The sequence below is a fragment of the Ixodes scapularis genome, unplaced genomic scaffold (genome assembly GCF_016920785.2).
Source record: "Ixodes scapularis isolate PalLabHiFi unplaced genomic scaffold, ASM1692078v2 PGA_scaffold44__24_contigs__length_19508400, whole genome shotgun sequence".
NCBI classification, from domain to species: Eukaryota; Metazoa; Arthropoda; class Arachnida; order Ixodida; family Ixodidae; genus Ixodes; species Ixodes scapularis.
The window spans coordinates 10626723-10652008 of NW_024609873.1; the positions used below are offsets into that span (position 1 = coordinate 10626723).

Sequence of the window (25286 nt, forward strand, 5' to 3'; positions counted from 1 at the left end):
AACTATGCAGTCCCTATCGTGCTATAGAGTCCTCGCGGGTCTATTTTAATCAGGCAAGCATTGAGAAAACATACTTAAAGGGGCGGTGCAACAATCTTCTCTTAGAAAGTTTTTCACTTTTCACAAGCTTCCTGGCACTAGAGTGGGGCCAAAGTATACTCACATGCAACGCCACCAAACAAGAAATTCCTTTGTTGCAGTGTGATTTAAAGGATAAAAGCGAGCGTTTTTTTTTAATCTCTCGTTCACAAAACTTCACGCCGTAATCGGGGATCACAGTACCCGCAATGACGATATTTGAACGTGGCTCGTAGATTGGACCCGAGCATTGCATGAGCACACAATTTGGGCTCGTGATAATCAATAGCTCAACAAGCATTTGGGTAGTGGCCCGTGTCCATTCGCTGGAATGACGACAATACCCTAACCATAACGATGTCTGTAACTCAGTGTGTGTCCTGTGCTTTGCCAACCTCAACGCATGGCTATACTCAACATTGGTGGTGGCATATATTCGGCTCCAGATCATGTTGCCGCTTGTTCTGGCTGCGAGTTGGGGATGTGGACGTTCCTCATTTTTCTTATAATTTTTTTTCTGCTACTTCTATTGCGTGGGTGTGAAAAACGATTGTGTGTTGCATAGGTCATTAGCATCAGGAAATTGTTCAAGGGGGATTCACACAAAATACGAAAATTGTTGCATCGCACCTTTAAAGGTAGAATAAAAAAAAAAAAAAAATATATATATATGATCGAATGGGCAAAACGACACATCTCTTATTTACAATACAGAGTATTTGACTTTTTGTAACGTCCAATTGCACCCAACGTGCACACATATTACATTCTTATAAAAAGCTTCTTTTTTTTTGGCCGTGACTTGATATAGTGGCATTGCACACGAGGATAAAAGACAGACGCACAACGGCAGGAAGTCTCTGCCCACTGCAGCTTGACATGTAGAGGCATTGCACACGAGAATGAAAGCTGAAAGGACAAAAAGTGGAAATCTGTCCATCCATCATGGCTTGACACGCAGCAGCACTGCACACGAGGAAAATAACGAAAGCACAACGGCATAAAGTCTCTTTCCACTGCGACTCGACACACATCGACATTTCATATGAGGATACAAAGTGAAAGCGCAACAACAGGAAGTCTCCATACACCGTGACTTGACACGTAGCAGCACTGCACACAAGGATAAAAATTAAAGCACAATGGCAGGAAGTCTGCCCACCGTGACTTGACACATAACAGCATTGCGCATGAGAACGATGATGAATAAGCATTTATTTTAGAAGGGATAGCCCTCAGCCCTAATTGGGAAAGGCGAAAAGAGGGGAGGGGAAGGCAGGTCGTCTTCAGGCTGTAGGCTTCAGATGCAGTGAATGATGCCAGTCTGTCTGGTAATGTCTAAAAGATCTAGCAGCGTTTGCCTTGGCTCGCTCGATTTTGCTACGGTAACCGAGTCCTTATAGGAGGTTGTGAGCAGTTTACGATGAAATCTGTGTCGGAGCAGCTCGTGTGCTGCACATCCCCAGGGCAAGTACCTTAAATGTTGGGGGCAATGCGTCATTACAATTCGGGCAACAGGTGTATGTCTCTCTCTGGTTCGTTTGTTGCTGTGTCGTGTAGTTGGGAGGATGCTGCGGGGCGACCTTTGGGCGGTGTGTAGACGTTTCCCCGTCGGGATAACACTTTGGGAGTTAGCGCGAATCCAGTTCGCGCCTTATGGACTAGAACTTGGCACATGCGTTCAAGCCAGGGTGTCGAACCGGAACCGAACCGAAAGCCGGAACAGAACCGTTATTTTTAGCCGAACCGGAACCGAACCGATTTGAAATCTTCGCCGCCATCTTGGAACTGAACCGGAACCGAACCGAAAAAAAATATAACGGTAACCGCTTCAAAATGGTTCAAGGTAATATTTTTTCTTTTTTGTTAGTATCACAAAATGAGCACTTGGGAATAAACAATTGGCGGCCGTATTTCTATCTATTGATCGAATCGTCATATACATAATTTCAATGTATGATAAATTGTGGGTTTTCATGGCACCTTTGTTGGCACTATAATTAACCAGGTGTCACGTTGTCACGTGACGTCAACGTGTCATTACATGTTGTCAAGTAATGTTACGCGGCCTCGTGACGTCACGTGACTCACTACGTCAAATAGATTTATATTTGAAAGTCACTAGATGTATTAACCTTGTTGACAGCATGACGTAACATGACATCACGATTTCGCACCGTAAGTCACGTGACACCGTGACGTAAGCGATTTTCATAACCCCGAGTCGAGTGCCTGGGATCATGACAATCAGCACCGCCAAACATTCGGGTAACGGCTCATGTCAATTAGATATGATAATTAATAGCCCAACACTAACAATATCTGAAGCTCAGCCCAAGTTTTTGCTTTCCAAACCTTTGCAGCCGAGGGCATGACTGTGATGAACACTGGCGGTATATAATTAGGGTCAGATCACGTGGCCGCTTGTTCAAATTGCGAGTTGAGGAGATATCGACCGCTGTCTCTGTCCTTTATTTTTTCTGCATCTGTTATTAGAAGAAAACTAATGGATGTTTCCGCAACCTATCAACGTCACGGGTTATTTCTTAACACTATTTATTAAAAGTATAAAAAAAAATGTTGCAAGGCCAATTTTACAGTATTGAGGCACCGAAACATTTTTTCGTTGTTTGCTGAACTGCATCCGAAAGATGTTCCTGAGAATGGAAGTTTTGAAATGACTAAATGCGACCTATTATTATGACGTTACATAGAACTACACGTGTGTACGGAAGGAATACCTAAAAAAAGAAGATATTTTAGTGACGTCAGAGGGACTGCCGAACGTTGGCAGTCGCTGTAACTCTCACACGAGCGTCGTTCTCAAGTTATTGCCCAGGTTTCGACCATTCTGTATTTTGCTTAAATGAGCTATAAACATATTTCCATACATTACTAAATACTAATCAGGATCAGTCACTAACGTTAATAACTGATTGAACTTGGCTTTGCTCTTTTTTCTAGGGAATGGTAGTCGCCGAAAAAATGAGAAAAATATGAGCATCGTTTATCCCCTCAACTCGGAGCCAGAAGCGGCCACGTGGCCTGGTGCCTATCTGATGCCGCCAACGTTGATCATACCCCCGCGCTGGAGTTTCAAAGAAAGAAAACGCGTCCTGAGCTTCAGGCATTGTTAGAGTTCGACTATACTCATCAGCGCAGTGGTTGGGCACGAGCCACTACCCAAGTGTCCGCAGAGGCATTGGTTGTTACGAGCCGATGTACGGTGCTCACACAGTTCTCCTGCCCAATCCATGAGCCGCGCTCGACTGTCGACAGGCGGGTGGTTTTGATCCCACAATTACAACATCAATCTTTGACAAGGCAACAATAAAAGAAATAGTCTCGTTCAATCCTCGCGATTTCACCGCGACAAAGAAGCTTCTGAATCAGTGGCGGCCTGGGCGAGTTCACTTGGATCAGGGGACCAGTACGCCTCGGAAAAGTCATGCACATTCCAACCCGATATCGCTTCATGACCCCTTTAAAGTTCACAGGGCGCAAAATAAAAGCTATGAAAGGTTGCGGTTAACAAGTGTCAAATGAAATTGTCGAATTAACAGACACAAACGAAGGAGGCGATTCCTCAAGAATACTTTCAGCCTTTCCACTCAGGTGAAAAAAGAAGACCTGAAAAGCTGTACATATGGTGGGAATGAAGTAAAGGCCGGCCGCAAGTCGGCAAGCCAGAGGGGAAAGGCTGGAGGGGTTACCGCCATCTATGCGCGACGGCGGCAACCAGACAACTGGCAAGCCGGTTGTCTGGTTGCCGTAGTCATTTATAGATGGCGGCAGCTCTCCAGAGTGTAGTGTCATCGTTTGTTTGCTGACGGACATGGCACTGGGGAAACTAGCCCTTAACAGCACCGCTGTATAAAGAAGGGCGTCTGTGTGTGGGGCCGTGGGGGGGAAGGGAGAGGGGGAGTTTTAAAAACATATTGTGTTGTAAAGTTTCCTCTTCCCTGCACTTTTGGCGCAGACCAAAAAGCTTGACCCCGGAAACTACTTTGATTGCAAAAACACTCTTGCCAAAAAGCACGTTTTTGTCGTGCCAGACACTAACGCCGTTCCTCACGACGATGCACTAAGAATAATAATACGTGCGTTTCAAATACTTGACTTTCACTGAGCTTGCGCCTCCTGCAGCGTGCCTTTTTCACCGTCAAATTTGACTTTCTCAGCAAGATAAAAACAGAATGACCACCAGCTTTATAGTGTGATGACATCACGTGCATACCGTGATAAATAGATCCGCTTTCTGGTGAAATGTGATGTTCGCAACACTAGCAATAGATGTCCTAATTGTAAATTTGTGCAGTATTTATAGCAGTCTCGCGATGATATACGGCAGCCTTGAAAAATGTTAGAACGCATGACTATTCTAACATAGTGTTGTAAAGTGAAGGCCCAAAACAAGCGCACGTAAAACCAAATATTACATTAGCCTCCCGAGGCAGTATTTCGGAAGTTTCGAGCTCATGCAAGATGATGAAATGTAATTTATATTAAGATTTGAAAAATATTTGTCTGTCCTTTGCGCTTTTTATGTAAAATCATGAATATCATTGCGTGCATCTTTACGCATCTCTTTTTGCAGTAAGGCGCTCTGCGAGGGATTATTTGGAAAAAATAACATTAATTATATCTCTCTTTTTGAACATTTCGTGTATTTGACTTCCAATCCATCATGTGAGCACAGAGTCCTTCTTAGCGTACCCTGCAACCCGATGTTTCACACTGCCAATCACCAAATAGAAAAACACTTTTACGTAGACTCCACAGCTCGCGCAGTTTCGAGCATCGTCCTTCCGCGTCGGTCTCAAGCGGCTATGTGAACTTTATGAAGTAGATTTTTTTTATCAATATAAAATATATTTAATTACTAATTGAATATTTGACAACATAAATAGAGGGCCGACCACTGTAAAGCAATTCCTCCCAAATTATTTGAAAGCTGTTCTGCCAATCTTTTCCGGCGTTTTTATTCTCGACAGGCACGTTGTAAGTGATATGGGATGGCCTTACATACATTTCTGATTTTGAAGCTAATTAAAATAACTATGTGTTCCGCACACATATAACTTCTCAAACATATAGAAGTCTGTTATTGCCTTTTTTTATCTGGTGAACATTAGTTTTATGTGTCTGTGGGCTGGACGAAAACAAAATAAACAGGGGCGCGCGGTGGAACTAAGACGATTACGCACGCAAACCGCCAGAAAGTGTCCAATTAAGTAGCTGCCATGTCGAGTAGAGCGTGAAATACTACTTCGTTCTACTTAACAAAAAATAATTTTGAAGGACGCTTAAGTTTCGCCTTTAAAAGTGGCACGCAATAGCGTCAACGGGCCTCGTTTGCATCGCATTCTCATTTGCCGCGCAAGCGTGCCTCGCGTGGCCTAGTGAAAAGTGTCTGACTCGCAACGAAAGGGTTGTGGGTTCGAATCCTGCCTAAAATTTTTAATTTTTTTCTTTAAGGCAAAGGAATTACTTTCAAAAGTGAAATCATTTGAAACATACGGTAAACTTTATTTCGCATTCCATATCATGTTAAAACTTTGCTCCATTTCGAAAACTTCATTGCTTTTAGCTCAGTTGGGTCGTCATCATATATATATATATATATATATATATATTGTGAAGTGCATTTTGTAAACCTTATTTCATAATATATGGCCACGAGGTACAGGCTCATTTCATATTTTTATGTGATGTAATTAATTCCTTAGTTCAATGACACGAATTCACTTTTAATACTGCGACAGAAAATTCTACCAATCACGGGTATTTTGGACGACCTACAACACTTCGCGACAACATTTTATACCGTGTAAATAGATCAGCTTGAACTTTAGAATCTTACTTAAACACGAAGAAATGACAAGAAAATACAGTATAGTTCTAAATTATAAGCCGATCTATTCACAGGTATGCACCAACAAAGCTCATCTTTTTACTCTTGTACTTAAACATTTTGAATCAGGCAAAATATATTTCACTCGTAAACAAATATATATTGAGTCGTATGAACACGACGTTATGTATGTCAATGTAGATTTTCTTCTACTTTTGCGTCAAAATTAAATAACTGAATTTAATATTTTTCGTATCTAAGAACAAAAGCAAATTGCACGGACGATCGAAGAAACTATATAGTTAATCGTTTCACAGTGGAAATAGTGTATATTGCCAGAAAAACGCGGGAAATATATTCTCAATTCAGCGGTTCAAACCGGTTCAAACCGGTTCGAACCAGTTTGAACCGTTATTTTTTGCTCCCCGGAACTGAACCGGAACCGAACCGAAAGCCGTGAATCCGAACCGGAACCGAACCGAAAAAAAAATTTCGGTTCGACACCCTGGTTCAAGCTTTCTAGGCAGCTGCTGTTCCAGCGATGGTATATGGGATTAGCGAGCAACTTAAATCGGGCTCTACGTATTCATAGCTCCTTGAGTGGGTCGAATAGTACGCAGTTGCCTCGTCGGGTTGGATCTGGCGTCTCGGGTACAAACTCGCCCAAGCCTTGCAGCAGGCAACCATTCCTCAGTACCTCGTCTGCCACCTCATCGCATGCATGTTACCCATTTTGCCCTGTCTGCCCCGGGGTCAATGCAATTGTGACGTGAATGTCGTTTTCCGGCAGGAGCTGCTGGCACATGGTCTTGATAGAGTCGTTAGCCTTGTGAGGGTGTGTATTATTTCTTGGATCTTTGTGTACTAGATTTACGCCCTTTTTGATGTGTTAGTTCATCAGCGATTGAACCACTAGATGTATGGCTTCCATTTCCAGTGTGTATATCCCACAGCACTGCATTTACAGTTCTACTCCCCGCAAGGGTGGTTCCCTTGTCCGCATAGTGGAATGCAATGGCGAAGAGAGCGATTATACCCTTGGGGCTCTTTGTCTTGTTGCATCGGTGTATATTGTTACTGCGTCTGGGACCTTACATTCCTAGGATCATACCAGGCATCGTCTTTCGTGTCAGTTTGAAACTCTGTTTGAGCAACTGGAGAGTGGTTTCAGTTCCGCGGCAAAAAATTCCTTCCACGGCACGTTCATTGGTGTCCACATCCTGGTAATTAATGTTGATTGCCGCATACTGAAGTAATCTGTGTCTGAGTTTGTGGGCATGCCTATGGAGTTCCTCGATTTCAGTGTGTTTTGGGAGTTAGGTAATTACTCAGAAGGCTTCATTATAAAGTGTGTCAAATAGATTATTCTGCCGCTTTGTGCGGAATCAATTAATGGCGCCATAAGTTATCATGGAAATAAAAACTGTTTAAACTAGTCTGGCAACTTTGAAACCCCCTTGCCTCTCACATGGCGGCTGATACGCTTGATTAAGTGAAGGATCTTCTGCCAAAATAGGTTTGAGGGCTTGGAACCTGCTCTGTGTGTTCCTGTTATTGCTGATCAGGTTGTAAAGTATGCGAAGTTGCTTAGTCTCCGGTTGACGCAGTGATTCGCCAGGAAACGCTACGGTGAAAAGCTTTTCCGTGTGCGCAGTACTGTGCAAAATCAACAAATAATTTTTTTTCCGGTAAGGGTTGTATGTTTATGCTGGGGGGAAATCTGCTATGGCGTCAAGTGTAGCTTGGAGGATGCTACGTTGGTGGTGGGCATCGTGGGCATGGTGTGTGGTCCACGGCGTGATGTCATCCACAAACAGGGCCCTCAATTGTGTCTAGCTGTCTGGCCAACCGGCCCACGACTATGTTTAAAAGCAGCGGACACAGGATGGCTCACTGCCGTACGCCAACCATGCAGTTGAAGATCTTGTTTTCTCCGTGGCTCTTACAGGGGGACACTCGAATTTCGAAGATAAGCTTCTGGTTTTCGAAGAAACGTTTCACGAAGTTGATGGCCCACGCCCCAACACCGCTCTCTTCCAGTGCCTAAACGACTGCGGCATGTGTGACACTGTCGAAGGCTTTCTCCAAGTCCACTACCACCAGAAAGTTCGGAATACTATGCTTTCCTCTCAATGGCCGGTTGAGGGTCTGTTTAAGGAGAAAGACTATTGTGGTGTCCCCATGTGTGGTCGAAAATCCGTTTGGGATGGGTGAAAGTAGTCATCTTAAAATATGTAGGAGACCTGCTGGGTGGCCAGGCGCTTCGCCAGTTTGAACATAGTCGACGTGAGGGCGATCGGGCGAACACGAGAGTGGCGATCTGCTTCCTTGCCAGGTTTGGGGGTGAGAACCACTACAAAGTGCTTCCAGTGAACAGGCAATTGTCCCGACATCCGCATCTTGTTAATTTCGGCCAGGAGGTGATGTTTGTCGTGCGTAGGTAGGTTGCGGAGGCACGACCACAAGATGCCGTCTGCTCCCAGAGCACATCACTTTTTCACGCATTGCAGCGACAATTCACGCTCAAAAAGAGGGAAAGGGCTGTTTATGCCCCTTGTCCTCAATGGGTTTTCACTCGTAGGATACAGGGATTCGTTGTATGTGACGGTTGTAAGAGAGTGCAAGCCGCTTCCTTCTCAAGTGCTGCGGTCATTGAGTCTGTGGTTGTCATGAGCTTTTTTAGTGTATTGCGGATTTGTAGTGTATGCCCTCCTTTGGCATGGCTGTTCAATGCCTGGAACGTGTTTCACAGGTGTGCCCCGGTTTATGCCCTCCTTTGGCATGGCTGTTGAATGCCTGGAACGTGTTCCACAGGTGTGCCCCGGTCTTCTTGCTAAAGGATTCGCAGTGGTCAAGCCACCGCTCCCTAGACTTGTTTGCCGTAGCACTGCGCTTGCGCCATGTGGTGACATACCCTGATTAGGTCATAGTGTGTGCAGCCTCCTTGCAGGTACTTCGTCTGAGTCCTTTCTTTAGTCTCCCACAGGTGATCCTTGACGGCCTGTCAAAAATGGCTCCAGTCGATGAGAGTGGCGGTACGTGTGGCAATATTTAGGTTCTTGAGCTTTAGTAAAACCCCCAAGTGGGGTCAAATTGCGACAGTATGTTTGGAACAATTTTGCAGAATCGGTGGTGTCACCCACATTGCGTAGTGGTCGCTACCGATGGGATCTGGGTTGCGGCACTAGTCCATAACCAGTGCGATCTTGCTCCACGTCGGTCCGGGAATGTGTCTTGTTGCTGCCCGTGTAGTGTGTTTCGCGTGGGATAGTTCAGGTCGTTGCAGAGATTAAGGCCGGCTTCCTCAATGACTGCCCGGCAAAATGCAGGGCCTCTTGGGGCGTGAAAAGTATAGCCCCACGATGGGTGATGAGCAGTGATATTGGCCCCTATCAATATATGATCACGTGGGTATATGTCGAGTAGTCTGATTCATCTGAAGTCTCCCTTGTTCCCCGTTCCAGTTTCAGGTAGAATGTAGACTGGTGCAGGTAATATGTTCTTGCGACAGATCTTGCATTGAACCGCTACAACTTCTTAGTATCAAGTGCAGTAATGAGCCACGTGGATTCGTGTGAAAGGTACCTCTTTGAGTCTGAATATTTCTGCCTGTGCTTGTACGGTCGTGTCCATTGTGGTGGTCGCCCTGTCGCGACCTGTTGAATTGGCAGCGAGAAGTATTTCTTTTAGTCCCAGTGTCGAAGCGACACTCTATAGTGGTGAATTTGTTCTCCCAATAGGGTTTCCAATTATTCAACTATGGTGTGAAGTTTGTCGTCGATGGCATTGTGGAGAGTTTGTATAACATCTTGATGAGAGATGAGTAGTTCGCCATTGTCGACGGTGAGGATACTTGAATCTGCATTTCTGTTTGTCTTTGCTGGTAGGCCTGATCCACCTGGTCTTCTCCTTGTATGCATTCCTTTTCCTTCTCTCACTGGGACTCTAAGTAAACATTGCTTCTGCTCCAGAAGGATCTCCAGTGTGAGTTGCGTTTCTTGCAGAGTCCGCTGGGTTCATTGAGTTCTGCGTTTCCGTCTCGGTGCCTTGAAGAGAACTGCATCTTCCGAGCAAGTATACGGCATAGGACGATTCACCTTCCTGGAAATGGGAATGTGAACGTGGGTCTTCAAACATGACCGACGAGTACCTTTTTGTGAGACTGGGGCTGGGATCTTGAGACTTGGATTGAAGTTGTTTCCATTGTAGCTCTTCAGTTGGTTCTTTTGTAGCAAATGCAGCTGTTCGTCTGTGGCTACAGGACCAATGCCTGTTGAGAGCCTCTGCTTTCTTAGCTTTTACCTTGGCATTCCTTCGTCGTTTTAATATAGCGTGGCGGTCGTTGGTAATATGGCCCTTGTTCTCACACAACACATAACTGGCAACTTCTCCTTCGATGTCGTTCAGGGGCAGAACATTTGTGGCTCGTCTCATGACAGCTCAGGCAAATGAGGCATCCATTTGTAGGGGAAGGTGCGAGTTGGGCAGTTGTAGTAGTACACTTGTCGTGGGATGGACGGGGCTTCCATCGTAATCAGGCCGGTGTGGGACTTTCCGAACGTGCGAGCCGGGATAACTATGCCATGCGGCAACAAGAGGTTCTTGCGGATCTCTGCCTCGCTGCTGCCGTGTTCCACTACCTGAATGACGAAGCGGACCTTCCGTTGCGGTGGTGCGACATAGCTCGTCACTTTGATCTCTCCCCACGTTGCACCTTCCATTTGAGTTACCTCTGTCGCGATGCTCGGAGTCCTTCATAGTCACGGTGTTTGTGTTGCTCCATTCGTCGAGTTTGTAGACTACTAAGTGGAACTTTCGGTTGGATGCCAGGGAATTGAGCGTTTGCACAAGAGTGCGACGAGCGAAACTGCAAATGTCAAAAAGCCTATCGCGACTTGACACATAGCAGCATTGCACATGAGGATAAAAAATGAAAGCGGATCAGGAAGTCTGTTCATCGTGACTTCACACGCAACGGCATTGCACATGAGGATAAAATATAAAAGCAGATTGGCTGGAAGTCCGTGTCCACCATAACTTGTAGTGGCATTGCACACGAGAATAAAAAGTGAAAGCGCAACAGGAAGTGTCTGTCCCAGTGACTTGACACTTTGTGGCATTGCACACAAGGATAAAGAATGAAGCATGTCAGGAAGTCTGTCTACCGTGACTTGGCACGTGGCGGCATTGCACACGCGGAGAAAAAATCAAAGCACATCAGGAAGTCCGTCGATAGTGACTTGACACATAGTGGCATTGCACACGAGCATAAAAAATTACAGCTCAGCAACAACGTCTTCGTCCACTGTGACTTCGCACGTAGCAGCATTGCACACGAAGATAAAAAATTAAAGCAGAGGGACAGGTCTCTGTTCACCGTGACTTGACTCGTCGTTGCAGTGCACACGTGGAGAAAGTAATTAACCCACAATGGCAGGCACGTCTATCCACCGCGAATTGATATGTAGCGGTATTCCGTAGGAGAATAAAAAAAAATTAAGAGCACGGCGGAGTGTGTTCGCTGTGACTTGGTATGTTGCGGCATTGCACGTCAGGATAAAAAATGAAAGCACGTCGGGAAGTCTGTCCACCGTGCCTTGACACGTAGTGGCATTGCACACGAGGATAAAAAACGACAGCACAACAACAGAAAGTCTTTGTCCACTGTGACTTGGCACGCAACGGCATCGCACATGAGGATAAAAAATAAAAGCAGATTGGCTGGAAGTCCGTGTCCACCACAACTTGTAGTGGCATTGCACACGAGAATAAAAAGTGTAAGCGCAACAGGAAGTCTCTGTCCCAGTGACTTGTCACTTAGTGGCATTGCACACAAGGATAAAGAATGAAAGCACGTCAGGAAGTCTGCCTACCGTGACTTGGCACGTGGCGGCATAGCACATGGGGATAAAAAAATGAAAGCTCATCACGAAGTGTCTAACGTGACTTGCCACGTAGTGGCATTGCACACGAGCATAAACTATTACAGCAAAACAACACAGTCTTTGTCCACTGTGACTTGGCACGTAGCAGCATGGCACACGAAGAAAAAAATTAAAGCAGAGGGACAGGTCTCTGTTCACCGTGACTTGACACGTAGTGGCAATGCACACAAGGATAAAAAAATTAACGCACAATGGCAAGCACGTCTACCCACCGCGACTTGACATGTAGCGGTATTCGACAGGAGAATAAAAACAATTTAAAGGACGGCGGAGTGTGTTTGCTGTTACTTGGAACGTTGCGGCATCGCACGTGAGGATAAAAAATGAAAGCACGTCGGGAAGTCTGTCCACCGTGCCTTGACACGTAATGGATTGCACACGAGGATAAAAAACGACCGCACATCTACGGGAAGTCTTTGTCCACTGTAACTTGACACGAATGGCATTGCACACAAGGATAAAAAATGAAAGCACAACTCGAAGTCGGTCCCAGTGTCTTGACAATTAGCGGCATTGCACACGAGGATAAAAAACGACAGTACAACAACGAAAAGTCTTTGTCCACTGTGACTTGGCACGTAACGGCATTGCACACGAGGGTAAAAAATGAAAGCACAAAAGGATGTCGGTCCCAGTGTCTTGACACTTAGCGGCATTGCACACGGGGATAAAAAACGACAGCACAACAACGGAAAGTCTTTGTCCACTGTGACTTGGCACGTAACGGCATTGCACACGAGGATAAAAAATGAAAGCACAACAGGAAGACGGTCGCAGTGTCTTGACACTTAGCGGCATTGCACACGAGGATAAAAAATGACGGCACAACAACGGAAAGTCTTTGTCCACTGTGATTTGGCACGTAACGGCATTGCACACGAGGATAAGAAATGAAAGCACAACAGGAAGTCGGTCCCAGTGTCTTGACACTTAGCGGCATTGCACACGACGATAAAAAATGACAGCACAACAACGGAAGGTCTTTGTCCACTGTGACTTGGCACGTAACGGCATTGCACACGAGGATAAAAAATGAAAGCACAACAGGAGGTCGGTCCCAGTGTCTTGACACTTAGCGGCATTGCACACGAGGATAAAAAACGACAGCACAACAACGGAAAGTATTTGTCCACTGTGACTTGGCACGTAACGGCATTGCACACGAGGATAAAAAATGAAAGCGCAACAGGAAGTCGGTCCCAGTGTCTTGACATTTAGCGGCATTGCACACGAGGATAAAAAATGACAGCACATCAACGGAAAGTCTTTGTCCACTGTGACTTGGCACGTAACGGCATTGCACATGAGGATAAAAAATGAAAGCACAACAGGGAGTCGGTCCCAGTGTCTTGACACTTAGCGGCATTTCACACGAGGATAAAAAACGACAGCACAACAACGGAAAGTCTTTGTCCACTGTGACTTTGCACGTAACGGTATTGCACACAAGGATAAAAAACGACACCACAACAGGAAGTCGGCCCCAGTGTCTTGGCACTTAGTGGCATTGCACACGAGGATAAAAAACAACAGCACAACAACGGAAAGTCTTTGTCCACTGTGACTTGGCACGTAACGGCATCGCACACGAGGATAAAAAATGAAAGCACAACAGGAAGTCGGTCCAGGTGTCTTGACGCTTAGCGGCATTGCACACGAGGATACAAAATCACAGCACAACAAACGGAAAGTCTTAGTCCGCTGTCACTTGGCAGGTAACGGCATTGCATACGAGGATAAAATATGAAAGCACAACAGGAAGTCGGTCCCAGTGTCTTGACACTTCGCGGCACTGCGCACGAGGATAAAAAAATGACAGCACAACAACGGAAGGTCTTTGTGCACTGTGACTTGGCACGTAACGGCATTGCACACGAGGATAAAAAATGAAAGCACAACACGAAGTCCGTCCCAGTGTCTTGACACTTAGCGGCATTGCACACGAGGATAAAAAATGACAGCGCAACAACTGAAAGTCTTTGTCCACTGTGACTTGGCACGTAACGGCATTGCACACGAGGATAAAAAATGAAAGCACAACAGGAAGTCGGTCGCAGTGTCTTGACACTTAGCGGCATTGCACACGATGATAAGAAACGAAAGCACAACAACGGGAAGTCTTTGTCCACTGTGACTTGGCACGTAGGGGCATTGCACACGAGGATAAAAAACGACAGCACAACAATGGAAAGTCTTTGTCCACTGTGACTTGGCATGTAGCGGCATTGCACAGAAGGATAAAAAAAGAAAGCGAAACAGGAAGTCTCTGTCCCGGTGACTTGACACGTGGCATTGCACATGAGGATAAAAAATGACAGCACAACAACGGGAAGTCTTTGTCCACTGACTTGGCGTGTAGCGGCATTGTACACAAGGATAAAAAAGGAAAGTGCAAAAGTAAATCTCTGTCCCGGTGACTTGACACCTGGCATTGCACATGAGGATACAAAATGACAGCACAACGGGAAGTCTTTGTCCACTGTGAATTGGCGTGCAGCGGCACTGCACACAATGATAAAAAATGAAAGCGCAAAAGGAAGTTTCTGTCCCGGTGACTTGATACGTAGCATTGCACATGAGGATAAAAAATGACAGCACAACAACGGGAAGTCTTTGTCCACTGTGACTTGGCGTGTAGCGGCATTGCACACAACGATAAAAAATGAAAGCGCAAAAGGAAGTCTTTGTCCCGGTGACTTGACACGTCACATTGCACATGAGGATAAAAAGCGACAGCACAACAATGGAAAGTCTTTGTCCACTGTGACTTGGCATGTAGCGGCATTGCACACAAGGATAAAAAATGAAAGCGCAACAGGAAGTCTCTGTCCCAGTGACTTGACACGTGGAATTGCACATGAGGATAAAAAATGACAGCACAACAACGGGAAGTCTTAGTCCATTGTGACTTGGCGTGTAGCGGCATTGCACACAAGGATAAAAAATGAAGGCGCAAAAGGAAGTCTTTGTCCCGGTGACTTGACACGTAGCATTGCACATGAGGATAAAAAATGACAGCTCAACTACGGGAAGTCTTTTTCCACTGTGACTTGTCCCGTAGCGGCATTTTACACGAGGATAAAAAAATTTAAGCACAGTGGCAAGACGTCTGCCAACCGCGACTTGACACGTAGCAGCTTTCCACACGAGGATAAAAAATGAGAGCATGTCAGGGAGTCTGTACACCCTGAGTTGACATGCAACGGCATAGCACGCGAGGATAAAAAATGAAAGCACAACGACACAAAGTCTCTATTCACTGTCACTTGGCTCTTAGCAGCATTGCGCATGAGAAAAAATAAAAGCAGAATGGCTGAAAGTTCGTGTCCGCCGTGTGTTCAATGCAGGCAGCTCATGCACTTAACACACGCAAGTAAAAAAAAGTCACATGGCCCAGAACTTTGGGCAGTTCCTACGATTTTGTGTCCGATGCCGTTGGACTTGGCATTGGGCACATCCTTTTTCATGTTGGTGCTGAAGCTGTGCTCCTTCGTGGCCCTCTTGGCAGGGAGCCCCTTGGAAGGGTGGCCAGCAGGCACTCGCTTGTTGCCTCGGGTGATGCCTGGGCGGCGCCTGACGATGGCCGTGGGTGGCACCCTGATGGTGCCTCCTCGCCTGTTTCCCCCAGCGTACACTGCTTTTGTAGCAATGAAGCAGGCCATCACGTCGGGCTCTCGCTGTACCTTCCTCATCCCCGTGAGGACCTTCCGCAGCTGCTATGCATACGCAGGATTTTCAATAGCAGTAGCGTGGTGTCGCCACTGCTCCTGCTGGATCTGCCGTAGGAGCTCGTCCGATTCCTGGAAGCAAAAGTTTATTGTGAAACAAGTCTTAGGTGTGTTCAATAGCTACCTGCATAATTTCCTTTTTTCTGCTGGTTATTTTTATTACAAGGCTTCTTGGAGTGGTGAATGCTTTTCTGGAGAACCTGTTCAGTTCTTACCATGAAATGTTGCCTCCGTAAATCAGGTTTATACTTGGGGACATGTGTTTTTTCAGGCATTATAGGATTTTGAAATGTCTATCTTACATTTGTCCCTCTTACAGCTGAGGAATATATTGTAATATCCTGAGGTATGCCCTACGGCCAAAAGATAACCCACCCCTATTTTTTTCATGATTTCATATTTTTTATCAAAAACACCGAAAGATAGCCCATTTTTAGTAATTACACTGCCCTGGGCAATGATGACCTCGACAGAAGTGGTGTTCCTTTGATACGGTGGGAGGTAAGCGAACACTGCTGACTGGGAAGGACGGTCATCTTTGGTTCATTGCCCCTCTCTGCAATCGCAAGTTTCGCAGGTCACTAATTCTAGAACGAGTATTTCTTTCAACTTTTTTTTTATTGCACACGGCAACTTAGATTATTCCTTATTTTCACCCGATTTGCTCTTAATTTTCAGGTAAGCTATCTCTCGGGGTATTACAATAGATAAAAAGTGAAAATTTTGTAAACAATTATTTCTAGAGATGTTCCGCAACTTTGGGACCTGCATGTCTCGTTAAGCAAGTTACTCTTATGCGAACCTGATGTTGCTGACTGTTGCGAAGCAACTCGTCGTTTGCAGCCTGGGGCTCGGAGTCCAGAGGAGGGCTGCCGTTTGGCTCCCGACGGTTGTGCAACCCCGTCCATGGCAGCACTGGTGGATGGGTCCATGGCCGCACTTGTGAAGGGGTCCATGGCGGCGCTGGTGGATGGCTTCTGAAAGTCTTGAAAGAAGGACTCCGCCGGGTGTTTTTCTCGCAAGGCAAGCAGTCCCAGTTGGTGCCGGTCATGGGGTGCAAGCACTGGAGCATTGGGAAATCGGCCCCCGTAAATGTGGTGAACCACAACTACGGGGGCCGATTTCCCAACTACCACAACCACAACTGCTATGTCCTGATGTTTGCAGAAGGCACCCTGCTGTCCAGCCGCACAAGTACAGGTTCCAATGTCACAGTAGACGTCGTAACCTTGCCATCCTCTTGTCCGCTGGGGACTTGGTACAAGCTTCTGTCTAGTCGGATGATAGAATCAGCAGCAGAGGCAGGCATTCGACTCAGTAGGTGGTCATAATGCATCTGGTGGGCTGGCCTGCGATTGTGCGCATGTGAGAGGAGTCTTCTTTGGAAGTTGTCCTCCCACACCGGGGCAATGAAGTCCACTAGGGCGACAACGTTGTAGGCCTTGCGTCTGTGGAGCACAATGTCCTTGAGAATCCAAATGGATGCTTCCGCGAAGTTTTTTGTGTTGTGACCCCTTGTGGTAAGGCCAGAGCGGAAGAGAAGCACCCACTCAGATTTCCGCTTCAAGAACGCCATCACGCGCTTGATGTAGCCCTGGTGGGATCTTCCCTGGAGCTCCTCAACGGCGGCCTCCATCTCGTCCACGGGTGCTGCATACATGATCTGAAGTGTGCCAAATGAGTTAAATAGCTATATAATAAGGAAGCCGGTTGAAAGAGGAGCGAGTAAATATAAAGTGGGAAATAAAATAGAATATTTGTGAAACTAGTATTTCATAACGCAGTTTAAGACCTGCCTACTCTTTTAAAGCCTTCCTCAGGATCTTGAGGCCAATTATAGGTATGTTTCTGGCCCTTAATTTTTCTCATCACGTTTGGTGGGAAAAATGGCATTTCATTGACCTGATGCAGTGGTGAAACTGCTGTGCTATTTGCGCCATACTGCGCCAGAACGAACAATGTGCTACTTGCTGCTCCAAAGGCTGTATTTTTGCAAACTTTGCACTGTTATTTAAGGCAAAAGGAAGCTGTTCTCGAAAAAGAAACTGTGTCTGGCACGTAGCATTGTTGGCGATGCCATTAAAAATGACGAAAGTACAACTTTTTTAAATTTTTTTTTCGAATGCCTATGTACTATGTGTGAAGACTAGGTTCATGAGAATATTAGAATTTTGCGATATAAGTTTCAAATAATATGCTATTTATATTCTTTTCAAAAGGAACTACAGCATTCATACTTTTAGAAGCGTTGATCGCAGCAGGTTAGCCGCCTTGAGTGCGCTTCGGAGAAGCAATACCCGCGGAGCAGACACTGCGATCTCATGACACGCTCTGCCGCAGCGGAGGCGCGCGCTTATGCAAAAACACACCTTCGAAGTGGTCTGGTTCACGCGAGCGTCTGATGCGTCAAAAAGAAGAAAAAAAAAAGGAAACGTTGAGATTGTTGATATTTATATTGCAGTAAAATCTTCGAAAGTCAACTGTGGCTATTGGGTATATGTTAGGCAGCAATGTTCTTACAACCTCTGTTCATTATCTGTGCGTGTTTCTTTTTGAATTTTTAACTCAAAATTGAAAATAACATTTCCATATAGCAAGATTTATAAATCCCCTCAGTCCGGTATGGATAGGCTTCTTTATAGGTTTAATTTTATGTAATATCTTAGTTACTTGCCATCCCAATGCATGTATTGAGCTTTCCTGAGGCCACAGTCTATGACTATAGCTAGATTAAATTTGACAGAGCTCATAATTGGGCAATTAGAAGCTTGGAAACAACCTTTGCAAGTTTAGCTAAGTTTATGTTTCAATATGTTGTAACAGTAGTGAAAAGTACAGCAACTATTCAATATGGAATTAAACAATATTTGGCCAAAACCACTATTCAGTTTAAATTAGCTTTGAACCCGATATCCATTATATGCACATGCCTAACGAAGAGTTACCGGTTTTTGTGCGAACGGTGCTCACATCGATCGTAATGAATTGCTAGCACTATTCATTGTGATTCGTTCGAGTTCATAAAGCAGCTAAGCCCCGCTCAGCTGCTCTGTGAACAGTAAGCAGCGTGACAGAAACCATACAAAGTCGCCAAAAACATATTTTTATGTCAAACACAGACATCTGCAAAATTAGCGCCGTATAATTGTTCAATAAATAACTAAATATCTGTGGTGGCCAGGTCTCCTCTAGGTATAACACTTTAAATCGCATTTCAACACTCCAACAACTGCAGTTTTTTCCACAGGCTAACTTTCAGAGAGATTTTATAAAAATTTTCACATGAAAGCTGAAAATTATCTGCTCCGAAAGTGGAAATCTCTGCTCCAAAACCGGTGTTTCCCTGCAATAAGAGCTGCTCCAATTCACCACTTGTCAGTTCCACCACTGCTGATGTCATGTCATACCGATTAAATTTAACTCGAAAATTGACATGGAACCGGCCACGGCTCTTTCAATTATGTCTACAGCCAATCGCTTCATTAGACAACATATTTGGTTCTGTCGTAACTTCTTTTCTTTAAACTGCAGGTACCTACCAGTCCACTGTGTTGTTTGCAATATGATGCTGATATTATAACAATGTTACCAAACAACCAAGAGCAATCAATAAAGGTGAGTTAACCACAAAATTGAGTCACAAATAATGAAGTTCAGCGAAGTTGCTCAAAAAAATTTCAACCCATCTCTTCACTCAGCGAGTGACACATTCCATGCGAGTGGCTATCCGGATTTTTTTTCTTGCTATTGGTTTTTTACATTTGATACAATTTGTTTTTTAAACTCATCTAATACTTATGAAGCATTTACCAAGACGAATAACATATATTGCTCCTTGCAGTACTGCCTCTGTCAATTTCGCTCCATGAAGCCTTAATTATTAGTCAAGTGCTTGAAGAAATGCATCTGGTTTAGGGATCTGTGCAGTTTAGGGGTTAAACGCGCTAAAAACGACGGACGAGTAGGAGAGACACACACCACAGAGCGCTCTGTGGTGTGTGTCTCTCCTACTCGTCCGTCGCTCTTAGCGCTTTTAACCCATAAACGTGTTCAACCAATTAGCCCAAATCCAAACCCTTCTGAGATCTGTGCAGTCATAACGAAAACTTTCCACTGCATGTTTAAGCACCGGCACTTGACAACCAGAGTAGTACCCTCCTTTTGAAATGCAGACATGAGGTCCCTCCTGTCGTCTCCACCAACCTGGTTTGCGGCAGCAAACAGCCAACGCCACTCTGCCTGGGCGACATGAAAGTGGCACAGGAGCTGGACGGCCTCGGACCAGGTCGTTCGCGGGGCCGCCTTCTCGGCGGAAGCGTTGTCTGTCATGAACGCCTCAGGAGCCTGCAGGTACCATATTAAAGGTGACAATGACTATTAACATTTGCACCAATGTAACGTCGGCATGCTGCAATTTTCGGCTTCTCCAAGACCGTGTGCAAAATTTACTTGATCTTGCTGCAAGTAAGGGTAAGGTCATTCTAAAACCTTCCCATGTCTTGTGTTTTTCAATTTTTGTTGTAACGTAACTAGACGGAGTAACTCAGATCCATTTGGGCAAGATTGGGAACACAGCCAAAATTGCACCACTACGAGATATCTTTCTGCCACTAGATTTGTGGTGCCCAATAACTACTAGCGAAATGACCTCTCTGACCTTCCCGGCAGTTCTGAAGAAAGAATATTGAAAAGTTTTTATGTGGATCGGGCTCTCACCTCTAAGCAGTCAAGTCAGCACATGCAAACATTTATTGTAGGACCTTGCTGATGCAGCGAATACCCAACTATTTTAAAGTGTACACGACATTCAGCACTCCACAAATGAAACATATATGAATTTGTTCATATTTGAAACGAAGAACTAAATTAGATTATTAAGCAATCTGCTGACTGAAACAAGTGCAAATATGCATTGTTTGAACAGAAGATGACTCGAATTGGTAATGATCTTGCAACTTAGTGTGGAAACTGTATTCCATTCGCCCCTTTCTGCCTAGTTACGAGCATTGTCAGTCTCGATGTTACCTGCATACAGCTTACTCACATGCGCTTCTCCGAAGCAGACCGGATAGGCGTCCTTTAGGAGCTGGAAGGCACGACCGTAGCTCTCGGTTGTCTGGCAGCTGTGCAGTAGCACTGCAAGGGGATGGCAACAGCCTTCGTGGCAGCTAGGAATACTGTGCTGGTACTCTGAGTGCCGTCAGTCGACGAGGTGGAGTCGAGGAAGACGATTTCGCTGGCCGCAGCCAGCTGCTGGGTGCGGAGCATAACCTTGGTGACGACCAAGACAGCCCAGCAAGACCCGTCTTCTGACTGTGTGGTCCTGACGTTGACACCTCCAAAAAGTTTACAGCAGCCTTCCTAACATTGTTGATGACCTGAACCAGAAGCTGATATCCTCGGGTAGATACATGACACTCAAGTTTCTCGGGGAAGCAGAGAACACCGGTCACGTCCGGATCACTATACTTGTAGCGACGAAGAGCCACGGGCAACTGGCGGTCTCGGCATCCTGAGCTGCGGGAGTTTCACGTGCCTCCAGACCATTATCGTTTAATCCTCTTGTGTGCCAGCACCTCTAAAAAATTGTGACCACTATAACCAATTCTTCTCACCACCACAGAATCCGTTCTCTGGCAATTTAGGTGCTACACAACCCATATTTGTTCACTATTGTGCATGACAACACGGTTGAAATAAAGGTACACTTTTCAAAGTGTTTGGTTTATGGGTTTTCGTATACTAAGCTTATTATTCTTGGATGAAATACAGGAAACATGTCGAGCTCATCCATTTATTTTTGATATCTCAGTCAAAAAATTTGTCGGAGACACTTAACACTGCTTACGTGTGAGTATGTGAAAGCATAACACACGCACTAGACACCGTTTTAGCCAGCTGGAACCATGGAGCCGTTGTGGCGTTGGGCAAGCGTGCTCGTCTCGCACCCCGGAGGCCCGGGTTCCATTCCACCAGACCAAAGTGTAAAAAATTTTTTTTTCAAAGCCATTCATTTACTATGTTTAAAGGACCCTCCCTGAGAAAATATTTCGCAGCCAGGGGGAATTTAGGTCCCGTTTTTCACTGCTACAGACAAAATTCCCGTGCTGTTTCACTCAGCCAGTGGGAATTTAGGTGCTGCTTATCACCGCTACAGACAACGATTAAAACGGCCACGCATTCAGATGACGCAGTTCGCTCTATAGTACAGTTAATGCTTTCGCATTAATACGGCTAGGTTGTGTCCATGTGCAGTCTTTTGAGAGAGAAGCATTATACAATCAAATATGTTGCCAAAGGATGTATTATAAACCAAAAAAAAAACAATAGCGAACTCTGCCAAAGCAGATTGCAGCTATAGTCGGTGCTCAATAGAAGCTCCGCTCCTGTAGGTGTTTTGCCTTATGCCGGGCTTTAGCTGTGCGTGCACCAAATTGTTACCAAGGGCAGAAAGCTCGCCTTGGAGGTTGTTGGCGCCCCTCGCAGCAAAACGGCTAGAACCGGTCAGGTTGCCAGGACAGGAATCGTTGTCGGCTGTCCCCCGCCAGGGGTGAAGTATGAACAGCCACAGTAACAGCGCTCCGTCAGGAATAAAAGGGTTGCATGGGGTGCTGTTTGTGAGCAGTGTACGACGGGGCCAGACAAACAAATTAGGATGCTTTGTTGAGCCAGCTCACTGTCATACTCCTCGACAGGCCGCAGCAAGGAAACATAAGTTGGAGCATGCTCTGCATTTTGGACCTTTTACCGAGTGGGCTAATAAGGGATTTATGCAACATTTAAGTTAGTGACTCGAAAAGATCCCGATTTATTCAGTGACAATCAAATGGAAATGGTGAGTGACATACCGTGCTGTAGATACGTCGCCGCCCTTTCCCCCAGTTTCTTGAAGGGGTCCACAGGTTCACCATAGTGCTCGACCCGCCCAGTTGAGTACCAATGGTACACTGTACGTGCATTGGGGTTCTTAGCACCGCTGGCCAAGTGCTCCACAGTTGCAGTAGTAGCCGCCAGCTTTTCTTGGTGCAGGCACATTGCCTCTGCCGGGGTGAGCCCGTCCGGAAACCAAATCATCTTTAGGCTGAGTGGGATCTGGGACAGGTGCATTTCAATTTCCCTGGGCAGCCTGAGTTTTGAGATGAGGGTTAACGTCTTGCATATAAAACAGACTATCTGCCCTAATGGGCAGATGAAAGGAGGTTTGGCAAGACCAACTCGGGGATGAGGGAGAAATTAGCCTAGCTTGAAGTACCCGTGAAAGAGTGCTCGGGTGTCCGCTGTGCTCTTCAGTAGCCGCAGTCCGTCGGCACAGTCAGGGTTGTGGTTGTGATCCTCCCTAAGCTTGATCACCGCTGCCAGCGGGACTGGCTTCTTTAGGAAGGCATCATTCTTCTTGGTGTTCTTGTTCATTTTTTTTTTATTTTATGTCCACGAAAGCTGGGCAGCTGGTGGCATGGCGACCAGCTGTCTTGCCAACACTGCTGTGCTGGCAGCGCCATTTTTGGTGGAACACCATCCTGTTGAGAAATTATATTAAGTGTATTAAATTAATCCACAGCTTTATCAATAAAGTTCTTAGTTTTGCCACATTAACTCTGGGAAGAGTTAATTGCCTGAATTTTTGTAGCTATGAGAATGGGCCTGATGGTAAAATAAATAAATAAATAAATACCTGCACCAGAGCGAAATTGCCTCTTCCCTTTCTTAGGATGCGATATCATCTCATTTCAATTCTATATATATATATTTTTTTTTTAAAACCGTGATATTTTTAACAGTGTACACTGTACCATATTTTGTTCATATTCTGTACCGACCTTGTCTGCTATTGCAAGTAGAATGAAATATATAATAAACATTTTTTGGACGTGGGCGTTTTTTATTATTATTATTGTTCATAAGCACTACGAAGGACTTGTGGGGTTTGATGGGAAAAATGGAAGCAAAGCAATTATTTTCCTGTAATAACCTGCAAACGGCCTAAAACAAATTTATGTTTCCAAATCGTGCAATTAAAATGTGAAAGGTCAGCGTCAGTATCAAATGTTTTCAATGATTTTTTATGTACTTCAAAATTGAAGCGCAGTAAATATTCCGCAGCACTTATTTTTCAAGGCAAGTATGATAAACGACCTAATCTCAGTGTCGCCAGGGATGTGCCCGCGAAATATTCCTGCACCCACAATGGCAAACGTCGCGAGTAATGGAGCATGTCAGCTAGATTGAATGGCTCTTTTCTAAACTGATGGGAGACAGGTCAATCATCCGATAATCAGATGTAAATACCGTTGCGGGTCGGGAATTCTCCAGTCAAAGATCCACGAAGTATTGGTCTCATTACTGTAGCTGGTGGTCCATTCGAAAGCGTCCCCATCGCTTGTTAAATTCACGCGAAGAATGGTGACGTTGTTCTCACTGCTTTCGAACTCGCACTGGAAAAGGTCGGCGATTCTTCACAAAAAGAACATTAACAAAAGAACGGCACATCAACCTGTCAACCTGAATGAACGTTAGAGCGTTGCTCCAGTTAGAGCCACTGTGGTTACAGCCTCGTAAGTCGTGCCTTGCTCCTGCACCCTCGAAATCCCAAAATGGAATTAAATGTGTAAATGCAAATACATACCTTTTTTATGGTTATCTTGCTTGCTTTTATTATTCGAATCATGCCTTTGTGTTTTATTAACTTTCTCTATGAGCCTGGACTCAGTTGTCTGCTGCTGCCGTCTGCGACTTCTCTAGAGGGGGTATAGTCGCTGCCGAGAAGAGCCTTAGCCCGCCCTCAGTTGACTGCAAGGGCGGCTGTTCCCGATGGCGGCCAGCACTCTTCGTAAAATCAAGGCCCAGGTGGCGCAAATTACCATTATCAACAGCATGAAAAGAGCGTTAAAAGTACAAGGAAGCGATTTGAAACAAAAAAAGGGACGTAGTCGTCAACCGTACTTAAAAAATTCGCAGGGTCAGGAAGCCTGACGCACTGTGGCCTGAGCCAGAACCAACGTTAGCCAGAGCCGTGGCCTGAGCCGCCTGACGCAAACGCGTTCGTTCCTCTATGGTTCGTTCGGTTCGTTGTTGTTTGATGTGCGAGCTGTAGTTCTAGGGTTGTAGTGCCGTTGGAGCGACAACCGACGATGACCTACCTCAGATACGTTCAGCGTGCACAAGGTGTCTTTTGTAGAAATTACTCAGCGGTCGTCTAGTGAGCGCAAGTGATTGGAAGCCTTCCAGAGGTGCCTTCGGCGTGTCGGCTGTAGTGTACTGTACGTGCTCGAGGTTGTTCAGTGTTGACTCAAGTGTGCCTGCTATGACAAAGCGTCCCATACGGCCGCACCTTCGCCTAAGGTCTTGCCAATTCGCAATGGTATGTGCATCCGACTTCACTTGGTGTTTTCTTGGTATCTTCCATTACTTTGCAGCATTCATTCCCAATCTTTCACTTTAGAAATAAGCCGTATTCGTTTTAATGGGATACTGATTCGCAGTGTGCGTTTCAACAATGTTTTGCGGGCACAAAATTTCGTGATTGGGGATGGTATGTATTTGTTACCAGAAAATGATGAATTCGTGTAATCATATTTTTGCGATACTTTTCAAATTTACAAAACCTAGCCATTCACCATTCGCCCTCTATTGATCGACAATGAACTCGCAGGTGCCATGTATAGGCTACGGGTAGCATTGGCC

At 45.4% G+C, this 25286-nt stretch overlaps 1 pseudogene; it reads right to left on the reverse strand.

Moving 5' to 3' along the window:
• Nucleotides 1-8798: 8798 nt before the first annotated feature.
• LOC8053183 lies at nucleotides 8799-23121 on the reverse strand (annotated as a pseudogene).
• Between the last annotated feature and the right edge of the window lie 2165 nt (nucleotides 23122-25286).